This window comes from Garra rufa, unplaced genomic scaffold (assembly GCF_049309525.1).
Source record: "Garra rufa unplaced genomic scaffold, GarRuf1.0 hap1_unplaced_025, whole genome shotgun sequence".
In the NCBI taxonomy this organism is placed as follows: Eukaryota; Metazoa; Chordata; class Actinopteri; order Cypriniformes; family Cyprinidae; genus Garra; species Garra rufa.
The window spans coordinates 176,969-192,700 of NW_027394300.1; the positions used below are offsets into that span (position 1 = coordinate 176,969).

Sequence of the window (15,732 nt, forward strand, 5' to 3'; positions counted from 1 at the left end):
AGGGGAAATGACATTCTTATATATTAACCTCACTATATCTTTTATCATTTGTTATTTTAAGCCTCCAACGATGAGGTTGTTTGCCCGTTATGGTGACCACTACTTTCAGCTCATCTAACCCACATATGACTATGGTAATATGTGGTAACACACAGGATCTCCACTGACCGTGTTTATTCAGCATGAGGTGAAATCACTGAGCCTCATTATTTGGCTGTTGTGGAGAACATGAATGTGTTGGGTAAGATAGAGTAAAAGCGTATTATGATTGTTAGTGAATTAAAAGCATTGTTATCAACATGTACCACAGTTAACGTGAATGGTTTCCATCCCATACAATACAAACTCTTCATATCAAACTGCTGTATTATTTACATCATACATTCTGTCAACTATACAGATTCAAAAGATCTTTTTTTTTTCTACTGTGAACATACACTACTGTAAACAGCCATAAATTTAGTAGAACATCTAGTGAAAGTAAAGATTTTACAAAAGATTAATTGTCAGGGAACATACTTGCAAATTAGTGTCTTGTTTTCTTCAAACGTATTTGTTTGTTAAATAAGCATCCATGGAAATGTATCTGCTTTGCATGCTCATTCAAAATGACAAGACATGCTCATGAAGGTTAATAATTCCATTTAAGAAACCATGTAAAACGTAGGCGGGAATTTTGTTCGATCATTTGTTTATTTCCTATTGTTTTATCCTATTCTATTTCAAATATTCAAAAGTTTTCCTGTGTACTGATTATGAGTATTTTTTTGTTTGTTTTTATTTTCTGTTTACCATAGCAATAGCTTGCCTGACAAAGAATAAGAATGGTACGCTTGTAAATCAGCTTCAGTGCTCAGATAATGAGGGAGATTGGTTAGAAAGGGAACTTTTACCATTTTGGGAACTTTATCATTAAGTGCATCAGAGCAACTGTAAACACAAACCCAGCAGCACAACAATTTACATCCTTACCTGTGTATTCAGACACTGACGTCAAACCAGCGACTAATTCAAAGATAATCTTTTTCGATGTGTACTCACCAAAATGAGAAAGGCACACAGCAGACATATGCAAAATGCAGACTGTGTGGTCATTCAAATTCAAATTAAAATCTGTGGTGGAGTGGAGTTCCTGTAAAGGAAGTAATTAATAGTGCCAATAGTACGTAACAGTGTAAATACAAATAGTAATTCATTTAAAATTTTCAGTTGAAATAATTATACAAAAATTTCACAATTCTGTATTCTAAATATATATTTTTTTAATTGAATGTAAAAATAGGACACTGTAATGTGTTAACATTAGGGAATTAAGTTTGACCCATATTTTGCATTATGCATTTCATTGTGTGTTTTATGGTTAAAGGAAATTTAAAAAAACGTAATGTAGTAAAATTACTAGTACCTTTTCAGTTTTTCTTACATGACTTTTTTCTTACTTTTAGACTATGATCCATTTAAAAAATGTTATACATTTGTATTGATGCAGTGGGGATCTATTATCACTAAATACTGTGTGAAACTGGTCTACAGTAGTTTGTTACTTTAATTATACACAGTTGTAGTCCTAATATAGCATTTTATCTATACTTCCATGAATGTGTCATTTTGAATTATGCTATGAGGTGGACATTTAGCAGTGGGAACTAGGTGTTGCAGGCCCAATGTCACATGACATTATGACTCATACTGAGAAGTTGTTAAATAAAATAAATAATTTTAAAACATTTATTTTACCATTGTGGTCTATAATTCTGCAGCTATGAAAATGAACAAAAGAGAGAGCAAGTCTTTTAATTATTCATAAAAAAAAAAACAGAGGCATTTTATCGGAGAAACAGTGAAATGATTTTATTTTTTAATTTTTTAATAAATCCGACAAAACAGAACAGGGTAATAAATATAACAATACTTAACTGGACAGCAAATCTTTAGAGTCTAGACCCAACAAATCACACAATTAAAAAATGTATTCTTAATTATTTATCAAATCTGTGCATTTTTTTTCAGTAAAGTTTACATAGTTGCAGTTTAGGAAGTGCTTTTGGAAAAACAGTTTAACATTTAATGAAGCAGCTCATCATGAATTCATAAATGTATCTGAGCTATAGGTGCTGTTGGAAGATGCAGTTGAGAAAATGCTGGCTCTAGATAAGTTGTCATCTGCAAATAGTTATTTGTATGTTATATAATTATAAAATAATGTTATGTAAAATAATTATACAGGTATATAATGTATCCACTTACTTCTTCTCCTTAGAAAGAAGTCCTGTCCTCTTAAAGATGACGATCCTGCATGAGTACTCTGTAATTTAAAGATTTATATCAGCTGTAAACTGACTACATCTATCATAAGGAAGATCTCATGGATCATATGCATTGTTTTGCTGCCATTTACCCTGGTATGGTTAGAGCTAGTAAGATTCCTTACTGACAGACCATATATGACAAAATGAGTTAAAGCACTGAAGAAGTACTGAATGACTTTAAATTAATTTTAATAAAATGATTCTGACAAAATGGTTTGTCAAATTGCCAAGCAACAAAAGTCAGTTCATACCTTGCTGTCTAAAAGCGTTCCAAACACCAAAATAAAGACTCCCTGCAGAATTATTACAAATATATGAGGAAAATGTTTTGAGTAAATACTACTTGTAATGCTGTTTCATTTTATATCAGTAACAACACTGGAACTTATTTAGCATTATAATGTGTTGTTTTGAGACTTTATAATGGATAGCTAGAATTACAGAATATAATGGTTATTGTATTACAGTTTGCATTTTAATCAAGCACATAAAATATAACTTTAATATAAAGTCAAATACAAAGACAGAAAGTAGTACCTGCAGTGAATTGAGGAGTGCAAACACCACATGAATACCGAAGTCTTGTGACACCATGGTTCCAATTCCAAATCCCCATGTTAAACCAAAGATAGGAGTCAAAATGGCCACACATCTGGCAGTAACCAAAAGAGCATGTTTTTCATCTGGTTGAGTTGCGGCACCAACTCCTCTCCTCAACATCTTGTACAGAACCACAATCAAAACCCCATGGTTTATGGCTACAATGGTGAGAGCTGGAATCACAAATGCCAGCAGGGCCTTTGATTCAAACCAGGTCAGCCAGCATGCATTTCTTTTGGTAACATAATTTTCAGGTCCAGCTGTTGATGCAACAGTGATGACCACTATGAGCAAAGGTGCACCATAACCAACTATAAAGGCAATGGCCATCATTTTGGCACTTGACACTTGAGACAAGACAATGACTGTACGGCAAAAGTGCAATAGAGTTAAAATTAACATCCAGAAGAATAGAGCAAGATTTAAAAAAAGTGCATGAAGAAAACTACTGGACTGCAGCGAACCACTGAGGTTGGCTGTTGTTCTGCGATTGCAGCTCCAATGATAAAACATATGTTTGCGATCAACAGGGACACGGCAATGTTTACTATGGAGACATGTTGCATGTAGGATGTGTCATTTCTTGTCATTGACTTCCACACATTAATTTCAATAATAAGGCACAAAATCAAGCTGGCTATTGAAATATATATGCCAATGTAAGTTACATAGGCTAAGGCTATGTGAAGAATAGAAAACGGTGACATTAGGATTGAAAAAGTGGTTGTGTGGTTGCATTCACATGTAATCTTGCCAGTTTCATTCCCGTCACTTATATAGGGCTTTGGTTCACATCCAGTTGAATCCCATGCATCGAGATCAAAGTTCCAAAAGACACACTGAGGATTTCCCAAAGACTGATTAGTAATGTCAAATTCAAAGAAAATGTTATCAATCATTTCATTGTCAACCTTTACTACAACCACATCTCCATTGATGCGCACATCTAATGGGCTACTGCCAATATTACTATCTCGGGTTGGTAGGATACTGTCAAGAGTTGTGAAGACTATGATGGTTACAGGAGTGTTTATAGGAATCTTTGGTATCTGAATCTCAGTAGTTGAGTTTGGCAGGCTTGATATTCCACTATAAAAGGTGCTGTTTGTTACAGTTCTATTCAACTCAATAGAGGTTTCATTAATCCTAAAATTACCATCCATGAGACGGCTACTTATATCCTCAATAGCGCTCAGAAGTGCTGTGCTGGTGTTATCTGTCCTGCTGTCATTGTTTAAATTTTTCCAGGTATCAATGGCAAGTGTTGAAACAAGGATATCTATATCTTGCCATTGAATGTAAGGTATTGTCCTGTCGATGATACATGCGTATCGACCTGCAAATGAAAAAAAAAAAAAAGGTTACACAATTTTATTCATGCATTTATTATTTTCTAAAGAAAAATAAATGACTGGTTTACTAAATAATGTTTATTTAATAATTTTCCTTTAAATATGCTAAGTTAAAGCAATGCATTTAATATTACAGCAAAATAGTAAATCCTTTTATTTTTTGAAAGATCACAAAATAATGAAATTAACTAGCCACTTATTACAAAAAGATGTCTGTTGGGCTTGATACAATTAACATAAAGTGACAGCTACATAACAGTTTTAATAAATAAAGTAAATATGACTGAATCCTAATCACTTTTTCCTAAGGACATTTTATTTTCTGTAATTTGAAGTTTGAGTTTAATTTATTGTAAATACAATTTTCACTTATACTTATACTTGATGTACCTCTGGAATTTTAAAATAAATATTTTAATAATTAAGTATCACATTTGAATGTTGATTGAATTGAATGTTCTCTAATGTTGGTTATGGTCATGGTTATGGTTATAACATGCAGGTAAACAAATAAAATATTTCATTTTTTTAGTAAGTTCTTTTTTATTTTGATTGATTAAAAAAACATTTTAAATTTTTATGATTTCATTAATTATTAGCTTTTTATTAAACTCATAAAGCCCCTGCAGTTTCTTCACAAACACTAGCTTGGGAAACCTTGATGTAATATAACGTTTAATGCACTTAATATTGTTAATAACAACGAATCTGATAAATCTGTTCACACTGGTAATTCCATTTGATCAAAAATAAATAAATAAAATGAAATAATGCTAATTCTATATAATGAATATGACATTAATCTTATATAGCAGCCAGCTAGATAAACAAAAGTAGACTGTTCCATAGCTTTGGGCCAGCTAGCACAAAAGCAAATTTACCAAATAGCTTTAATCTTGACCTTACATGGACAGTCAACATGTAAGATATTGTTGATAGGATAAAGATATGTGTCACTCACCTCTGTCACGCTCATTGACGTCATTCACAGTGAGAATGCTACTGTCAGATGAAATTATGTATTTAACTTTATTTAGTGTAGGATCTTGGTCTTTCACAGACTCTGGGTGTATGCATTTCAGCACCATCTTTTGCTCAAGATACCATTTTTCTGCAGTAGACAGGTTCTTTTGTTCTGAAAGTAAAGTCCACAAAACTTATTTTATATTTAGGGTTTGCTGGTTCTTTCAGTATTTTTACAAGCAGTATCCATGCTTATAACAAACCAGCATTTTGTAAGCCACATATTGTAATCAATAATAATACGAAAGATAAAATTAGGAAAAATAGTTTTTACGATTAGATAATGACGACCCTTACCACTTTGAGCAAACGCATCCAGAGGTACAAAGAATCCTTCTTCTCTGAGAGCGCTGCTGACCTGTGTGTTTGCTGCTGCAAATTCAGTGCTGTTGGGGCTGTTGGTTGTCGATTTAATTTCATAGTCTGCTATAATGCCACCAGGCCTATGGAGCAACACACAAACCACAACAATGACAAAACACTGTTTTAAAACAAGAGCTTTGGAGTGAATGTTTAGATTGTAGACTTTACCTGAAACTAGTGACTTTTACTGAACCTTTTATGTAGGCAGCCACATTTTTGTACATTTCTTCAATCTGTACAGAGTAACAAATGTACATTAGGAAGTGAACCTTACTTATGATTAAACTGGAATATCACTAGACAGAATATTAGACAGTCAGTTATTTATCAAATGTGATAATAAGTCAAATATCCTCAGGAAAAGGCTCTGTTCTGGCCTACACTCTGTACAGTTTTATTACCAAAACAGAAGAACGTTTAGGTGAAATAAAAAAACATATTTGCCAAAAAAGTACTGAAAAGGTACACTCTGTATTTCAAACCGTGTATTTATCATTTGCACAGTATCTTTTTTTTTAGTTAAGTATAAACAATACATTTTATTTACAAAATATGAAACTACTCACTGCTGACTCAATTTTAGAGGCATATAGTTTGAACTTCTCATTATTTGGATTGCTAAGACTGGCATCAAAAACCGCATCTATTCTCATTGACATTTGAAGAACTGTAAACAACAAACAAGCAAAAACCTGAGAAATGTCCCCACAAGGTCAAAATCTACTGGTATTCCTATCCTTGTGGGGACATTTGGTCCCCACAACGTGATGAATACCAGGTACACGCACACACACACACACACACACACAAAGATATCCATTATAAATATTTTATCAATAATAAATATTATTGTTGTTATTTATGACATTATATTGCCCTGACTAATTGTTTGCTACACATTTCTTACTTGAGAATGAATGGCTGTTGCTTAAAAAGTGGAGCAATTAATGTATCCAAACAAATAATTAAATGAGTTTGACTCTGAATAATGCTGTTGGGACCTATTCATTAAACCTTATTCATAAATGTTGGATATCAGTAAAAAATGTCATACTAATAATTGAACTTAGATTTACTTTCATGATACACTCAGGTCTAATGAACAGCAAATATGGGAGAATTTTGTTGGTGTGAAAATGTTTTTAGACGAATATAATCTTTTATATCTTCCGGGAAAAGGATGAGAATGGATTAGAAATTATTTTATACAGTTCATGTTAGAGTAACTCTTCCAGATTTTATGTGCGATTACTAAAGGAAATATCTAAAATCTGTATACTTGTTATCTCGGTGACTCTTTGACAGAACTGTCTGTCTCTTGGAATATCATTGATGTAGCTGCATGTGTTGTTAGTGATGTTTTCACAGCTCCCATATTCTTTGCACTTCTCACATGGCCAGAAATACTGGTCCTCACATTTCGCATTTGTATCCACTGTTATTAAAATTGCACACTAAGAAAGGATACAACATTAATGTAAGCTCATTTCTAACAGATTAGCACTACTTTATTTGTGTTCAGAAGGTCATAAAGGTCATTTGAGATTCTTCACCTGTCGTGATGTCCATATCTAATACTTCAACCACCTCATCTAGCTGAAGTGGAAAGGTGATATTCATCAGATATCGTTTCATCTCATCGATCAGAGAGATGCTTGATGATTCCAGCTCAATTTCAGACAAGAATCTGTGACGGGCAGTTCTGTATGTCAACAAGCATATTAGTGCTTACACGCTTTTATGTTTACATACAATATATGTTTACATTATGAGTGTGTAATTACATCCAAGAAATAAGCAGTCTACGTATTACAGTTTTTTTCAGTCGCTAACAAGCGTTTGTCCAAACAGTTGTCACATTTTCAAAACTCTAAACACAATTAGCACAGCATCGGTCTTTTGTGGCCATACCATTTCCACATTTCATGTCGTTTTCACCCAATATGCAATCAGTGAACACATTTCCACAATGCTTACATTTTCTTAACAGACAAGCTATACCTCCCAACAAAATTATGGATTGTTTTTGTAGTATTTCCGAATGTTAACACACAACATCCCACAATAGCAAAAACAATATTCCAAACCTTAGATACAGTATAAAAACCTCTGCTTCTGCAATGATATCAGTTCAAAAACAATATCAATATCAAAAATATATCTCAGCTGATAATAAACAAACAATTAAATAATTGACACACAGCTGATTTATGTTTATGTCTGGCTTAGACTCAGAGGCAGTGGTTATTTTTTTCTATTACATTTACACTTATACAGTAAAATGAGGACTTTGAGGAGTGATGTTTTGGAAACAGGGTTGGGGTCAATTCAGGAATGAACTCAACAATTCCAATTCAAAGAAGGAAAAGGAATTGGAATTGGAATTCAACAACAATTACAGGGAAACAGAGTTGGAATTGAATAGGAATTATAGGAAGTGGAATTAAATTCAGAGAAATTCCAATGAATTCCATTTATTGCTGTTTCTGAGCATCTATGTGTGATTGCATTTAGAGACATACATTTTAACTTTATTTATGATGCTTTACAAATACCAAGTAATGTATGAAATAGAGTTGATCAAATGCAAGTAAATAAAATGAATGACAGTGGTGATAAGTTTCTCTATGCACTATACATTCAATATATGATTACCACATAATATATGTCTGAGTCATGTTCATTCATGTATTTCATTCACTTTTTATTGCATCGAATTATCATAAATTCATTTGGCATGTGAAATGATCATGCTTAACCAACTAAATATACAGTACTTTGTATTTCTTTTATATGTTTGTTGTTTATGTGATTTACAATATTTAATGTATTATAAACTAGCAACTCAAGTGGAATTTTTTGGAATTTGATTTCAATTCTGTTTCCTGGCATTCCAATTCCAAATCCAATTCCATTCCAGGAAGTGAATTGGAATTTACCATTCATTCTCAATTCAATTCATTTCAAGATCGCAGAGATTAGATACAGTAATTTTGTGCTTTTTTTTAGACCCCCCCCCCCCCCTTTTTTTTATCTGGGCTTTTTGCTGTTGTATTTTTTTTTTTTTTTTTGTTTTTTTTTGTTCAGAATGCTCTTGTGTGTTTCATGGATATTTTGTTCACTGTATGCAATACAGTTAAACTTTTTCTGTTCTATCATACCATGTTTCTACTGTAGCTCCTGTAATAAACAGAAAAACAAACTTATTTGCTTTTTACTGGAATGCTTTTGAATGTGAACATTACTGTACATGTGGACAGACAGTTCCAAACCAAGAAATTTAGTGTCAAAATGGTGGATTGCATGTTTTGCATGCAAATACCTGTAAAACTGAAACATAAAAAGTCTATGCAGTTTTTGTAATGTCAACAATAGCCAGTATTTTGAAACCTGGTGTACTTTGACTGACTGCATGTACCTTGTGAAGTGAAAACAAGTGTTATTCTTTGACAGAATAATTTCATTTTGAGTCAGATTTCCAGTGTTTTGGTAAAGTTAGTGTGTGCAGAGAAAGATGTGTTCTGTTTTGAAATGAAGAGTTAGTATATATTTAACAAAATGTATTTTTGAGAAGAAAATTATCCATTTGGCCAATTGTGTTTTGTAGGTGCGAGTCTGTGTTAAGAGTTTAGAAAAAGTATCTGAAGTATGGGTAAGCGCTTGTTAGCGATTGAAAAAAACTGTAAGTAAGCATTGCACACTTTTCATTGCACAAATTATATGCAGATTCATCCATTTTACCCCTTTAATGTAGTTTTTTTTTTATTGTATGTGTACGTATAACCTACAGTTGAGTACATTTGCATACATAAGGTGGAGCATTTTTGAAGCATGCTGCAACTGCTACAGCAAGCACTAGTCATATATTTTAATGTTGAGTAGCGAGCTCATTGGCTACTGATACAGGAGAGAACCAATCAGCTGTGCCATGTGATAATGATGTCATTATGTCAGATTGAGTTAGACCTATCGGACTGCGCCATCTAGAGTTTCATGCCAGAACTTTGCATTCATTTATGGTTGATCATGTAATCATGGCCCCATTCTATACATTTCTGTTTTATTGCTATAGACTTTAAAGATTTTAAATGTGCTTATAATGTGTAACTATTGAATTCTTAATGAAAAATGAATATCTTATTGGAGGTTAAACTAAGATTTTTTTTCATATGGTTTGTTTTATGTTCCTGCAGTAAATAAACTTTCCCCTACCTCTAAATCTATACTTGTTTCTGGGAAATCGAGCATTTCCAAAACACATTCATGGGTCAGCAGGACAGCTAAGACGATTCCTATGTAGTGCTTTAATATTCTTCCTTTAATAGAGAAATTGAACATATAAACAAATATACAAAGAGATATCAAGAAAACTAAACATTTATTATAATTCAGTCTCGAAAATAAAGGTCTCATAAAAAAATACTGCATGACTTCCGTCTCATTCAATGTAAACATCTAAACTGACTCAGGTGGTTTGAGATAAAAAGTACAATGTCTTGCATTACAGCATTTTTGTGACAAAAGGAGATATAGTGAATCAAAAATAATGTGTAGTTTATTGTACCTTGACCAGCCATGTTGCTCACTGATGTATGTCAGTAAAAATTACTTCAACAATTATATGGCTCATCCAGACACTTTACATCTGTAAAATTGGAAATTCTGTCACATACAGGCTATATAATCAGAGATACATGATAAAACTGAACAATGAGGAGCAGGCAGGTATCAGCTAAGCTCAGCGCTGCTTTGTTTACAGCGGTTACTGAGAAACTGCTCCATTTCTGCTGTTCATAAGAACCACCTACTGTCAGAGAGTGGAGTTACATTTTCATTCAGCTTGTCTGCCGTTTGTGCAATGCAAAATAAGGCCAAATTTGTTGTTTTATGTCTTAACTCATGTCCCCTCATGTCGTTGCAACCCCGTAAGAAGATTAGTTCACTTCCAGAAAAAAAAAATTCTGATAATTTACTCACCCCCTTGTCATCCAAGATGTTCATGTCTTTCTTTTTTCAGGCATAAAAAATTGTTTTTGAGGAAAACATTTCAGGAATTTCATAGAACTTCAAAATCATTCTACATTACTCTTTTACCTTTTTTGTTAAGGGCATTTGATCTTTGTTACATTTGACTTGTAAACACTTGGTCGGTACTTCTGCAGCGATGTAGGATGATTTTGAAGGTGGAGGAGAAAATGAGATGGGAGTTTTTCGGCATACCCTAAAACCAGCATTTGAGGTTAAAAAGTATATACATTTGTATTTTTTTTTAAAGAAAATTACTAATTGTTTTGCTAGATAAGACCATTATTCCTTGGCTGGGATTGTTTAGAGCCCTTTGAAGCTGCATTTAAGCTGCATTTTGGAAGTTCAAACTCACAGGCACCATAGAAGTCCACTACATAGAGAATTATCCTGAAATGTTTTCCTCAAAAAACATAATTTCTTTATGACTGAAGAAAGAAAGATTTTAACATAAAGCATAATGTTTCCACCCCCATGCTTCACGGTTGGGATGGTGTTCTTGGGATTGTACTAATCCTTCTTCTTCCTCCAAACACGGCAGGTAGAGTTTACACCAAAAAGTTCTATTTTGGTCTCATCTCACCACATGACCTTCTCCCATGCCTCCTCTGGATCATCCAGATGGTCTTTGGCAAACTTCAGACGGGCCTGGACATGTGCTGGCACGAGCAGGGGAACTTGCACACTGCTCAAGAGGAGGCATAAGAGAAGGTTATGTGGTCAGATGAGACCAAAATAGAACTTTCCATGATGGTGTAGTGTGTTACTATTGGGAAACCGTTGAGACTGTGGTCCCAGCTCTCTTCAGGTCATTGACCGGGTCCTCCTGTGTAGTTCTAGGCTGATCCCTCACCTTTCTCAGGATCATACTCCACAAGGCAAGATCTTGCATGGAGCCCCAGTCCGAGGGAGATTGACAGTCATCTTGAATTTCTTCCATTTTCTAATAATTGCACCAACAGTTGTTGCCTTCTCACCAAGCTGTTTGCCTATTGTCCTGTAGCCCATCCCAGCCTTGTGCAGGTCTACAATTTTGCCCCAAGTGTCCTTAGACAGCTCTTTAGACTCCGTCCACACAAAGCCGGTGCGTTCCCTATCCGATCATTTTTTTCCTCGTTCTAAAAAAAAATTCCGTAAACACGAAACCACTGAAAACGGTGTAGTATATATGCCAGACCAGTGTGGGGTGCTGTAATTCTGCCATAGAGATACGCTATACACGGAGAAGAAGACTTTGATCATGCGCATAACCTTGCGCGCTCTATACGAACTAAGAAGAAGAAGACGAAGATGCGAACATTATCGCTTGTTGCTCATAACAGTTGCATAGAAGCAATAGATTTTGCTGTAATAAAGCTAGTAGGCTTAGTAGCAACACGAACACAATCATGTAGTCCGCCATTATTGTTGTTGCTGTTACGTGTGACGCAGCCGACACGTGATGTGATGACATCATCGTTTCACAAAATATACGTATTGGCTGTACACACGAAACCGCGAGGGTGTCGTTTTCAGATTTATCCACTTTGGGACCCGGTTTCAAAAAATAGCGGATTCAGTCTCCTAAAACGCCGGATCCGTGTGGATGAAATGCCAATACGATAAAAAATGTATACGTATACAGCGAAACGCGTCTCCGTGTGGACAGGCCCTTAGTCTTACCCATAGTGGAGAGGTTGGAGTCTGATTGATTGAGTGTGTGGACAGGTGTCTTTTATACAGGTAACAAGTTCAAACAGGTGCAATTAATACAGATAATGAGTGGAGGTTAGGAGGGCTTCTTAAAGACAAACTAACAGGTCTGTGAGAGCCAGAATTCTTGCTGGTTGGTAGGTGATCAAATACTTATTTCATGCAATAAAATGGTAATTAATTATTTAAAAAGCATACAATGAGATTTTCACTGTCAAAGAAATGATCAGTCAAATTCATTTTATTTTAAATAGTAAGAGACAGAATATCAACAACAAAAAAATCCAGAAAAACACATTTAAAAAAATTGATTTGCATTTTAATGAGTAAATAAGTATTTAGCGCCTTCGCAAAACTTACTTGGTGGCAAAACCCTTGTTGGCAATCACAGAGGTTTGCACACATCTCAGGAGGGATTTTGTCCCACTCCTCTTTGCAGATCCTCTCCAAGTCATTAAGGTTTCGAGGCTGATGCTTGGCAACTCAAACCTTCAGCTCCCTCCACAGATTTTCTATAAAATTAAGGTCTGGAGACAAGCTAGGCCACACTAGGACCTTAATGTGCTTCTTCTCAAGCCACTCCTTTGTTGCCTTGGCTGTGTGTTTTGGGTCAGTGTCCCATCCACGACCCATTTTCAATGCCCTGGCTAAGGGAAGGAGGTCCTCACCCAAGATTTGATGGCATGGCACTGTCCATAGTCCTTTGATGCGGTGCAGTTGTCCTGTCCCCTTAGCAGAAAACACCCCCAAAGCATAATGTTTCCACCTCCATGTTTGACAGTGGGGACGGTGTTCTTGGGGTCCTAGGCAACATTCTTCCTCGTCCAATCACGGCGAGTTGTGTTGATGCCAAAGAGCTCGATTTTAATTTCACTCATTAAAATCCAAATCAATTTACAACTTTTTTAAAAATGTGTTTTTCTGGATTTTTTGTTGTTATTCACTGTTAAAATAAACCTACCAGTGGCGGTTCTAGACAAATTTTACTAGGGGGGCCAAGAAGGGGCCAGTGTTTAACCAGAGGGGCACATTAAAAAATGACAACAAATGATCTTCATCTGTGTACTTCGATTCAAAAAGGTAGGGTGGTAGGGAGAAAAACAATTTTTTTTTCCTTCAGCCTCAAAATTGTCAGACATCATTGTTTTACCTTTTTTTGTAAAGGGCGTTTTACTTTCTTTGCACGTTTGCTTTGTAAACACTGGGTCGGTACTTCCGTAATTACATAAGGTGTGAGGTAGTGCAAGACTTGCATTTGTGATTAAGAAGTATATAAATTGTAAATTTCTTTTAGAAAATGATCAATCGTCTTGCTAGATAGACCATTATTCCTCAGCTGGGATCATGTAGAGCAGGGGTGTCAAACTCATTTTAGGGTGAGGGCCAGATGAGAAGAAATGTGACCAGATGTGCGGGCCGAATCTCCCTTTTTCATAGAATCTCCTTTCAAATCATAGTGCACCAAATTACAAATGAATTTGCAAAAAATAATAATACTAAAAAAAAACTAGAAAGACACAATATTCTGTAAAACTGCATTTAATAAGTCCTCAGAAACTGTTCATTAACACTCTTATTCTTTGGGAAAACAAAGTTGTCCAAAGTAATGGCAACAAAACCCTTTTCTTTGAACACTAATATTATTTGTCAGATACCTTTTAGTAATGAGAAAATAAGAAATAACAAATGCTAAAGATTATGTGTACAGAGTTACATTAAATATGAAGCTAAATGCTACAATATAATTTACAAACTAGAAAAACACTTCACAATTAAAAAAAACTGCTTTTAACATATTTAACAACTCAATAGCTTATATGTAAAAAAATAATGGTTAATTCTAATGAAAAACAAATAATTTACTTTGGATATGAACTATACACTAGAAATGAGAACTTTAACAAATAAAAATCTTCGGGAAGCACTTGATCTTCCTATTACAATTATTGTAATTCTAAGTTTTGCATGATGATATGATGAATGGATGGTTCGTTTTAACAGCTGATCTGGGGTGTGACGAGACACTTATCTCACGAGACGAGACGAGACACGAGATTGGGTTCACGAGAACAAGACGAGACGAGATTTTTAAACTTTTTTTTTAAGAAATCCTCAATGATGAAATATATAGGGTAAAATAGTATTTTATTCGACGACAAAAAAAAAAAAAAAAAACACAAAATGCAAAAAATGTAGGTGCATTTTGATATGAACTTGTACTTTATGAAATGAAACTTCTATTTTAATGAATTATATGCAGTAATAAACATGTAAACTAATGCTGCATGATTCTGGATAAACTGAAAAACTATTTTCTTTTATAAATTGGAGATCACGATTCTAAAGAAAAAAAGGATTAGAAATCTAAACAAAATTTCTTAATTTACTAGTGATACAGACAGACTTTTTGAAAAAAATAAAATAAAAAATAATAATAATAAAGAGCCAGTGTCTCAATTACAGTTTTTTACAGACGCTAGGACACATTTCTCAATACTTAGGTCACTTTTGCAAAACTCTTCACACAGTGAGCACAACAGAAGTCTATGTAGGCTAAACTGAAGATCAATTATCATTGTTTTGGCACAAAATGCATTCAATAACTACATCTCTCAAATTTCATGCATTCTTTTCTCACTCAGACACAACAATTGCCAAAAATCTGTGTACGTACAGGACATTTTGCACGTGCTTACATACTGTTTTCAAAACTGTTAAACTTATGTTCAAAACAATAACATAATGCAAAACTGAATAAGACAGCAAAGTTCAACAGCAATATTTTATTGAAACATATTTCAAATCTAAAAATGTGAGTAGATTAGCATTACCATTGTATATGTATCAGTGGATGGTGTGTATACAAATTCTTGTATTTTGGAATTACTTAGTGCAAAAAAAATAAAATAAACGACATAAAATATTGACGAATTCTGCATCATGTCTGATTCATTCCAGTACCATATATTGTAGTTATAAACAATATATATTGCAATTATAAACAGAGATGTGTCCTTGTTTTACACAAGAAAACACTGTGTAATGCTACATGTTGTTAGTGTTTTTTAGGTCATTGTTTTGTGGGTGACAAAGTGTGTTTGTCGACTGTCAACCTTTGCTAGTGTTCTGGAAGAATGAGTTTATTTGAGATCTGAATAAAGTGTTTTGGTAGTTGTAGTGCATTTTGAATGTGAAATGAACTGCTTTGCCAAGCTGAAAGTCGGTTAGGAGAATTGTGTGAAGAGTTTTGCAAAAGTGACCTAAGTATTGAAAAATGTGTCCTAGCCTGTGTAAAAAACTGTAATAAAGGCTTGTTTCATTATTGGAATCTCTTGAATGTATAATATAATAAATGTATAATAATTCAA

At 34.1% G+C, this 15,732-nt stretch overlaps 1 pseudogene; it reads right to left on the minus strand.

The window, feature by feature from the left end:
• Positions 1-2,554: 2,554 nt before the first annotated feature.
• LOC141315369 (adhesion G-protein coupled receptor F1-like) lies at positions 2,555-13,061 on the minus strand (annotated as a pseudogene).
• Between the last annotated feature and the right edge of the window lie 2,671 nt (positions 13,062-15,732).